The sequence below is a fragment of the Lathyrus oleraceus genome, chromosome 1 (assembly GCF_024323335.1).
Source record: "Lathyrus oleraceus cultivar Zhongwan6 chromosome 1, CAAS_Psat_ZW6_1.0, whole genome shotgun sequence".
Taxonomy (NCBI): Eukaryota; Viridiplantae; Streptophyta; class Magnoliopsida; order Fabales; family Fabaceae; genus Lathyrus; species Lathyrus oleraceus.
This window is the reverse complement of record NC_066579.1, coordinates 286,634,414-286,644,723: the sequence shown is the minus strand read 5'-3', so window position 1 is coordinate 286,644,723 and position 10,310 is coordinate 286,634,414.

Genomic DNA, 10,310 nt, shown 5'->3' with positions numbered 1-10,310 from the left:
AGCATGAGCATGATGGTTGTGTTGTTTGCAGTATTAATTTAAGGGGTTGCGATGTTGTGAAAAGGGACATCCAACGACTGATGGATGAAGGCATGATTCAAATTGTTCAGTCCCTTCATGTATATGACGATGTAAATATCATAGTGCCCATTTTCAAGCAAGATTGGTAATCCAGTACGACAACAGCAACAGTAACAATGTCAATAATATATCAGTATCGTCGTTGGTTATACGGTTAGCGGACCCAGACCCGTATTCATTTGATAAAGCTGTGCCGTATCTGTATAATGCTACAATGATAGAAGGTGGTCAAGAGGTCCTGTTACCTACGACTAGCTATGTGGTGAGCATTGCTGATGTTACCAAGGTGATCCACAGTGGTCGTGTGTTTGGGTCGGTGTTCCCAAAGGATAAGGAAGAATCAACTGTTGGAAAGAGGGTAGAAGTTCCTGTTGTAGATTCGGTCGGTGATTCAAAGGGTAAGTCTGGTGAATCCAGCGATTTGAAGGCTAACAACGATGATGAGGTACTTCGGTTAATCAAAAGGAGTGAGTTTAATATGGTGGAACAACTGCTCCAAACCCCCAAAAAAATCTCAGTGTTGTCTCTGCTCATGATTTCTGAAGCGCACAGAGAAGCACTGCAGAGAGTTCTAGAACCAGCTTTTGTAGAACATGATGTTACAGTGGATCAATTCGATCATATCGTGGCTAACATCACTTCTTGCAACAATCTTAGTTTCTGTGATGAAGAACTCCCTGAGGAGGGCAGAAATCATAATCTGGCTTTGCACATTTCTATAAATTGCAAAGAGGACGCTTTATCAAATGTGCTTGTTGACACCGGGTCGTCACTAAATGTGCTGCTGAAGTCAACTATGTCAAAGCTATCATACCAAGGAACGCCTATGAGGTATAGTGGTGTAATCGTCAAGGCTTTTGACGGTTCGCGCAAAACGGTTATTGGTGAAGTGGACCTTCCAGTTAAGATAGGTCCGAGTGATTTTCAAATTACTTTTCAAGTAATGGATATCCACCAGGCCTACAGTTTCTTATTGGGAAGGCCATGGATTCATGAGGCAAGAGCTGTTACTTCAACTTTGCATTAGAAGCTCAAATTTGTGAAGAATGGCAAGCTTGTGATCGTTGGTGGGGAGAAGGCACTGTTAGTTAGCCACCTGTCATCTTTCTCTTATGTTGAAGCTGAGAATGAGGTTGGAACTCCGTTCCAAGCCTTATCTATTTCTATTGAAAATAGGGTTGGGGTACCTATGTGTAGCACCTCAAATTTGCACCTATCATTGTACATACATTCTCATATTAGGTCATAGCATAACATGGTCCACTGCATAGCATTGCATTGTCCCTTTGCCTCAAGTGCAAGATCATCAGGAGAATTAGGTCAAACTGGTCAGGAGGTCAGTCAATCAAGCAAGCAAGTACAATCTCCATTGAGCCAAGGCCCTAGGGTTGGTCCAACATGTTCACATAACTTGGGGATCCATTTGAAGTGTTTTGGTCAAGGATTGGATGCTCAGAGGTCATCAGTCAATGCACAGTCAGTCAGAAACCCTAAAAAGTCAAACTTGTTCAACTGGGCATGATTTTATGGTTTTGATGGTTGGATTTAGTTTGAGAGAGCTTATTCATGTCCAAATAGGCCTCATATATCATGGCAAACATCATCATTGAAGAATTTGAAGCCAAATCAGAAATTTCCAAAAATAGAAACTGGACCTGTAATTGAAACTTGCCAAAAATGGAAACTTCTTGATCCCAAACTTACATCATGATACAAGCTTCAAATGAATTTTTTCCCAACATGAAAGTTGAAGATCTTGTTCTCCCATTTCCAAAAAGTCCAAGAACTCTCAATTCCCATGTATGGTTTGCAAGATATGATCAATTCATTTTCAAAAATTCTTGAACTTCAAAAGGCCATATCTCTCAAACCATTTGGCCAAATTTGGTGAGGTTTTTTCCAACAAGTCACATTTGACCTCCCTTTTCCAAAAATGTAACCCTCATGCACCAAAACCTCATGGATCAAAATGGCATTTTTGAACTTACTTGAATTAATTTTAAGTGAGGTGAAAAAGTGAACTTTTGATTTAATTATTTCCAACCACTTTGGCCTTGCAAATATGTTCAGAAATGTGTTTGTGACTTGTGGAAGGCCCAATTTTCGTGCTATAGCCATTACACCTCACCATATGGACAAAAGTGGTAAATTAGCAAATTGCTCATTAAACCAAAACATGATTAGCACCTTGCTTATGCAACCTTAAACAGAGGTATAAGAACTCATTTTCTGTCATTCCAAGCAAGCCCCAGCAGCCACAGAAAGAACAGAAAAAACTCACTCTCTCAAAATCTCATCTCTTGCCATTTTCAAAATCTGTCAACAATTGTCAAAGAACTCAACATTGCCTTGCTTAATACAACATCTAACCACCATCTTGAGCTTGTTTCCACCTTCATTTCACAACTGGAAGGCCATTTCCACGACTGTTTTTGCTAAGCTCCATCAATGGCAGTTCAAGGTTAAAGCCATTTCAAGCTATCTCGAGCCAAGCCAACTTCATCATTCAACTTTGGGGAGCTGGAGGAGCATCTGTTTCACTTCAACTTGGCCAAACAACAACTGTATTGCAACTGCCTTTCCAAATTGGTAAATTTTCGACCTCCTTGTTTCATCAAATTATCACATGCTTTAGAGAGGTCTCTTCATGCTGAGCTTCATGATAGTCTTGCTTTTGAAAATGATTGAGTATTTGTGAAGTAATCTGGATTTTAAATTTGATGTTGCATATTGTTTGTGCTCGATTCATGATTTGTGGTGTGTTTTAATGAAAATGAATGATGGATTCATGTTGCTTGTTGTTTGCTGATCATTTTTGTATACCCAATTGTAATTTCTGGAAAAAATTTGTTTGAGTCGATTGGAAGGGATGAAGATAGCTTGCTGCGTTTTGAAACCCTAGGTTGTTCTTGAATTTCCCAGATTTTCTTTCATTCACGTTGCATGGCCACCGTAGCCCATACTGGCCAATAGAAATATTTCCAGCCTTGGCCCTAAACGACCGTGTTTCAATTAGTGACCCTGGGAATTACAAAATTGCCACTGGCGTGGCATGTGACATATTGAAATATGTTGTTTTTTCATTTTAATTTCACTTTTGATCACAAACTTTGAAAAATCATATCTCATCCATTTTAAATCCAATTCTCATGGGATTTTGTGCATTTGATTCATCACAATCTCTAGTTAATTGTCATATTTTTTCCTGATTTTGTGGATAAATGGTTTTTAATTGGTATTAGGGTTTGTAACATGTGACAATTTTTTGTACCTTTTACCAAAACCTTTGTGAAATAGTCATGCTTTATCCTTTGAGTTTGAAAATTTTTGTGCACAAACTAGACACATCCATGGTGATTTTGGTATAAGGTTCATGAATTTATCTTATCTGGATTGTGAGTTGTGATTTTGTGAAGTAGGGTGTGACAATTTGTGTCACACCATTGATGTGTAACTTGTTGATTTTTATAGCCATGCCTATTGACCTCAAAATGGTTTGATTTTTTGCATGATTGAGCTTGAGTATGTCTAGTTTACATGTGATTTTTCTTGGATTTATTTGTGGCATTTTCCATTTGATTGAGATTTTTGTCCCCTGTTTGATCTTATGTTGACTTTTTGTGACACTTGCTCCCATTTGTTTGTGAAATGCTCATACTTTATTAGATGGACATGAAATTTGGTATGTGATTACTAGACATCTTAATCTTTGGCATGGTTTTAGTCCCATTCATTTATCTTATGCCATCCCTGATTTATGATTTTTTCAAGTTGATGCATGTTTTGTTGACTTCTTTGAGCATGTTCAAAATTGCTTTGCCTTTCTGATTTTCATTGACTGCCTTCCACTTGTCCAAATGAGATGAAATTTGACATGCTTACCATGCTGTGGGTTGTGATTGACCATGATTTATTTGGTGATTTTTGGAAATGTTTAAGATTGTTTTTGAGTTAAGTCTTTCTGTTGACTTCTATGAGCTTCTAAATGCTATGCTTTGACCTAACTTGTTCATGAAATGATGATGATGATTGATATGAATGTGAAACCAATTGGTTTTGTTTCTTGATTGTTTGAACATGATTTTGGATACTTGCCACTTGCTGTTTTAACTCTTTCATTCCCTTTTGACCCTAGGCTTGTCCTAGTGGTCCTGTTACTCACATTTGAGCTCATCTTTTCAGGTTAACCAACAATTGTCCAATGAGACCAATACAAATTGGTTGTGTTTGCTTGTTTATCATGACTAACATGTTTTGTTTTGTAGGTTGCTTGGCTCACATGCCTAGAGCCTTGTGCCTTGCACATTCACTTGCTTGTGTTGACTGTGGACTTTTGTTTCATTTTGATTTAACTTTGACTTGTGTACTAATGTTGTCTGACTGGTTTCAGGTACTTTTAGTTGCTTAGTTCCTTGTGAACTTCTGCTTTGCTTTGCTTGATAAGCAATTTGCATTGAGGTATTCTTCTTATCTTCATGTAGTCTGGAAGACCTGGCCTGTTACTTGGCCAGGCAACTGTCTGAAGTCCTCCTTAAGAGGCAATGCTTGTGTATGTTTACAATTTGTCCCTGTACATATTCAAAGACCTCCTAAGTGAAGAGGCAATTGGCAGAACCCAAGGGATATGCAACCTATCCCTGCTATTCTGTGTGTCATCTGCTTTGCTCACACCACTGTGTTGATGCATTGCAGATACAAACCCAAGATCTTGTACAATCGTACAGTTGAGTCAGTTTTAAATGTGTAGAAGGGTTCCCACCTTCTGAACCCACACATTCTTGTCTTAAGCTCTCCCAGGCCAGGGATAAGAGCTGTGAAGTCTTATCTTCACTCACCTTTCATCTGCTTCACCTTAGCCCCTCAATGGCAAGGTTAAGAGCTAACACTACCCAGTTCCAGTGGTTTGTTTGTTGAGGTTGATATGACCCCTCGACTAAAACCTAGCCTTGATGTTTGAGCCCCTTGTTGGTGTGTTTATTTCATGCTGTATGTGCTTGTGTGGTGTGAATGTATCCCCTAGGTTTGCTAGACTCCGCGTAGTCTCGTTTGCATGTCAATTAAGGTAGCACGGTTCCTTCGTATAGGACTTCCTTTCTTGCTTGAGCTTTCCTAAAACACAAACAAACATTATTCCCTCTTAAGGATACGTTAGCTCCTTCTACTACAGGTGAGTAAGTCTCCAAAGGTCGAGCATCAGGTAGATTGCGCAGTGACGTTGTCCACTTAAAAAACACAAACCAACGGAAATGGTTTAGCCGAACTACGGCAACTCTGATTCTCATGTTCAGATGAGATACGTAGGCACGAGATGCGATGTCTTGTCGAGTTTGACTAACAACTAACACTAATTCTTTTCTCTCGCCCTCGTTGCGATTGAGACCTCCCCTTTCTCTTGCCCTAGTTGCAATCGAGGCCCTTGCTTCCTGTGCAAGTTAGGTTAGGTGTGGCTTGCTTCCTGTGCAAGTCATGTTTAGGATAGGCTTGCTTCCTGTGCAAGTTAGCTAGAAACCTTAACTTAGGGACGACTTTGCATGACAACGTCTAGGCTCGAGTCGTAGTCTCCCTAGTGTTGTGTCTCCCTCTGTTATCTGGTTAGGCTAGTCCTTTTTCCCTGCGTAGGGGAACTACGTCGCCCTGATCCTCATACCAGATGAGGTACGTAGGCAGGAGATGAGCTGATCTCTCCGGGCGCCTTTTTTTTCTTTTGTGTGTGTTGTTTGACAGTTGCTAGGCTCGAGTGCCTGACTCCTTAGCAATTTGTTGTCTGTTTGTTTGAGTGTGTGCTTGACAGTTATAGGCTCGAGTCCCCGACTCCCTATTAACTTGTTGTGTTGTTGTGTGCTTGGAAGCTGATGTAAGACCCTCGAGTGGCATTCGGGTTCCAGTGTGGGTGTGTTTTGGTTCGGATGCTGATGTAAGTCCAGTGATTGGCATTCAGGCTCCACGTTTGCCTTTGCCTGTGTTTGTTTGTGTGCGTGTCAGCCGAGCTACGAATGCTCTGATTCTCCTTCGTCCAAAGGAGATACGTATGCATAGGATGCGATATCCTAGCGAGCATGTGTTTTCCCCAGTCCGAACTACCTCGACTCTGATGTCTATGCCTGATAGACTAAGTAGGCCCAGGATGCGGTATCCTGCCGAGTCAGTCTTGTCTGTTTTCTTGTGTCTCTCTCAGCCAGTGTGTGTGTGTGAGCAGTGTTTTAGCAACCATTTTCCTTCCTATTATGCGTGGATCCCGTCGAGTACGACGGATGCGTAGGGGTGCTAATACCTTCCCTTCGCATAACCGACTCCCGAACCCATTCTCTCTGGTCGCGAGACCATGTTCTTTCCAGGTTTACTCTGAGCGTTTCCTTTCCCTCTTTTGGGATAAATAACGCACGGTGGCGGCTCTGTTGTTTTCGTTTTCCCGCCGGTTTTTCGCGTAATGCGACAGCTGGCGACTCTGCTGGGGATATAGAGAAGTTGACCTGTGCTGGTCCTTCTTCCCTAAGCGAGTCTCTCCTAGCGCTCTCTAGGATATGGTTTTGGTTGCTGTTTGCTGTTTGATTTATTGCATTCATGTTATTTATTGTTTGCATTTATTGTTTGCACATCTGTTTGCATGCATCATGTTGGATCCTGTGCAGGTGGTTCCTCTGTTTTGGGGTGGGTGTTCTGAGTGAGGCCCAATACCCAGGCCTGAGTATACACCTAGGATTAGCGTGGTCTCATGTTTCTTCACATGTTGTACGACATGATGCGGAGACATGTCACCACAGCCGGACGAGGTTCATTTGAGAGAGTTCTTCCGGGTGGAGTTATTCCACTTAGGATGGATTATCTCATCTGAGCTATTGACTTCGGTGACCGTCTTTCCCGGACCTTTGATTTAGACGATCTTAAGAGAGCTACAACGGCACACCCGAAAGGGCAAACCCGTTGAGTATCTTTGCCCGATTGTCGAGACCATTGTCCGCCTTAGGATGACCTTGTTAGAATTCACCTGTGAGGGGAGGGTTTGATTCCTGCAAGTACAGTTTCTGCCAGTGATGCTGTGTTGATGATCTTGAGTCGGATTTATGGATCGTTATTTCTGGACGCCGGAGGTTTGATCCTAGTATTGATCGGAGGGTTCCGTTTATTTCGGATCCCTGGGCTGAATTTGAGGGTACCTGCTCATATGTTGATCTGGTTCAGTTGACCTGGTTTAGATGACTTTGGGTTTCAGATGAAGTTGTGACGCCAGAGTTCAAGCCGAAGCTTTGATCCTGTGTCGTGTGATACTCAGCCGACCAGTCATGGCTCCATCATTTGCATCATAGCATGTTTATTTTTCAAGAAAAATGCATAAAAAAAAAGAGAAGAAAAGTTAACCTGCATACGCATCACACGCATCATATTCATGTCATTTTGCATTACAGGTGTTCTAGTGCCCGACTTCTCACTCTGGTTCCTGTGTTCAGGCAGGATAGCTGATCAGAGACCGCACCGCTACTCAACGAGACTCAACCATCAAAGGAATATGGATCAAGTACAAGCCGAGTTAGCTGAGATGAGGGCTAACATGGCCCAATTTATTCACATGATGCAAGGGGTTGCGCAAGGACAAGAAGAACTCCGAGCTCTAGTTCAGAGGCAAGAAGCTGTAATTCCACCGCCCAACCAGGCTCTGCCAGAAGGAAACCCAGTTCCTGTCACTCCTGCTGCTGCTATTCCCGTCAACAACTATGCTGTAGGTGAAGAGTTGAGGGGTATCCGAGTCGACGGTCAACCAATTGCTCCAGATGCTGCTAATGCCAGAGTCATTCATGCTCCGGCCCGTAACAGAATTCCGATTGTTGACAGACAAGAGGATTTGTTCACTATGCTCAGCGAAGACGAATATATTCTGGGAAGAAATGATGCGAGAGATCGTAAAGTTGAGGCCCTTGCTGAGAAAATTCGGGCTATGGAATGTCAAAACTCCCTCGGTTTTGATGTTACAAACATGGGATTAGTTGAAGGCTTGAGAATCCCGCACAAGTTCAAGGCACCGTCATTCGACAAATACAACGGTACCTCCTGCCCTCGCACCCATGTGCAGGCGTACTACAGAAAGATATCCGCATACACTGACGACGAGAAGATGTGGATGTATTTTTTCCAAGACAGCCTATCTGGGGCGTCTTTGGACTGGTACATGGAGTTGAAAAGGGATTCAATCAGATGCCGGAGGGATTTGGGTGAAGCATTCCTCAGACAGTACAAGCACAATATGGATATGGCTCCGACCCGGACTCAGCTGCAGAGTTTGTGTCAGAAAAATACTGAAAGCTTTAAAGAGTACGCCCAGAGATGGCGCGAGCTTGCTGCAAGAGTTCAACCCCCTATGCTGGAAAGGGAGTTGACCGACATGTTTATCAGCACTCTTCAAGGTGTGTATATGGACCGGATGGGAAGCTGCCCATTCGGAAGTTTTTCTGATGTCGTCATCTGTGGCGAGAGAACCAAAAGTCTGATCAAGGCCGGTAGGATTCAAGATGTGGGTTCTTCTTCATCATCGAAGAAACCTTTCTCTGGGGCACCTCGCCGTAGAGAAGGAGAGACCAATGCTGTCCACCGAGAGAATGTGTACAGAGGAGTTGTAAACAGAGATCAGTATCGTCCAATTGCTGCAGTGACTATTCCTGCACCTCAGCCTCGTCAACAACAACAACAAAGGGTTCAACAGCCGCAACAACAACAACAACAACATCAACAACGTCCGTATCAGCCCAAGCAGAGGATGGCTGATCGACGTTTTGATCCATTGCCAATGTCGTACGCTGAATTATTGCCCGAACTACTCCGGTTAGGGTTTGTTGAGCTGCGTACAATGGCTCCTCCAACAGTGTTGCCTCCTGGGTATGATGCGAACGTCCGCTGTGACTTTCATTCTGGGGCACCAGGCCACCATACTGAGAGATGTCGGGCTCTCCAGCACAAGGTGCAAGACTTGATCGATGCCAAGGCGATCAACTTTGCTCCGGTACCGAATGTAGTGAACAATCCTATGCCGCAGCATGGTGGGCATAGGGTGAACAATATTGAAGAAGGAGAAGCTGAAAATCTGGTTGATAATGTTGAAGATGTTCAAACTTCTCTGCTAGTTGTGAAGGGCCGTCTGTTGAAGGGGGGTGTCTACCCGGGTTGTGTTGAAGATTGTTTGGGTTGTTCTGAAGCTGTCAATGGGTGTGACCAGTTGAGGGCTGGTATTCAAAAGTTGATTGACGAGGGTCGTCTCCAGTTCAGTAGGGCTGCTAAAGATAATGGGTCGGTATCTACTGTCACCATCTACTTCAAGCCGGCTGAAGGACGAGGACAAGGGGTCGTAAGTCCATCTGCAGCAAGTGGTACTCCAGTTACCATCCCCGCTCTGGTAACTATCAATGCTCCAACTACTATCGTGGCGTCTGGCAGAAGACAAGTTGAGAATAGTAGGGCTGTTCCGTGGAGGTATGACAATGCCTATCGCAGCAATAGGAGGGCTGATAATCAGATGAGGCCGGCAGTTCAAGCGCCTGTGACAATCAATGCACCGGTAAAAACTCCTGTGGTTGCAAGTCCTGTGGTGGACAATGTTGGGGGACCAGGAGGTTTTACCCGGAGTGGACGACTGTTTGCTCCTCAGCCGTTGAGAGATGCTAATGCTGAGGCATCTGCTAGGGCGAAGGGCAAACAAGTTGCCGTTGACGAGGAACCGGCTCAGAAAGAGGCTGAGGGTTCATTTGAAAAGGACGTGGAGGAATTTATGAAGATAATCAAGAAGAGTGACTACAAGATCGTAGATCAGCTCAATCAGACTCCGTCCAAAATTTCAATTCTCTCTTTGCTGTTGTGCTCAGAGGCGCACCGTGATGCCTTGCTGAAGATGTTAAACATGGCATACGTACCGCAAGAGATCTCCGTCAACCAACTGGAGGGTGTGCTAGCCAACGTGAGTACCAGGCATGGTGTAGGTTTCACTGACCTAGACTTGACGCCTGAGGGTCGTAATCATAACAAAGCCTTGCACATCACTATGGAGTGCAAGGGTGCTGTGCTGTCTCACGTGTTGGTAGACACCGGGTCGTCCCTGAATGTTCTACCAAAGCAAATTCTGAAGAAGATTGATGTTGAGGGAGTTGTGCTCACTCCCAGTGACCTTATTGTGCGCGCATTTGATGGGTCCAAACGGTCTGTGTTTGGCGAAGTTACCTTGCCGGTGAAGATAGGTCCAGAGGTATTTG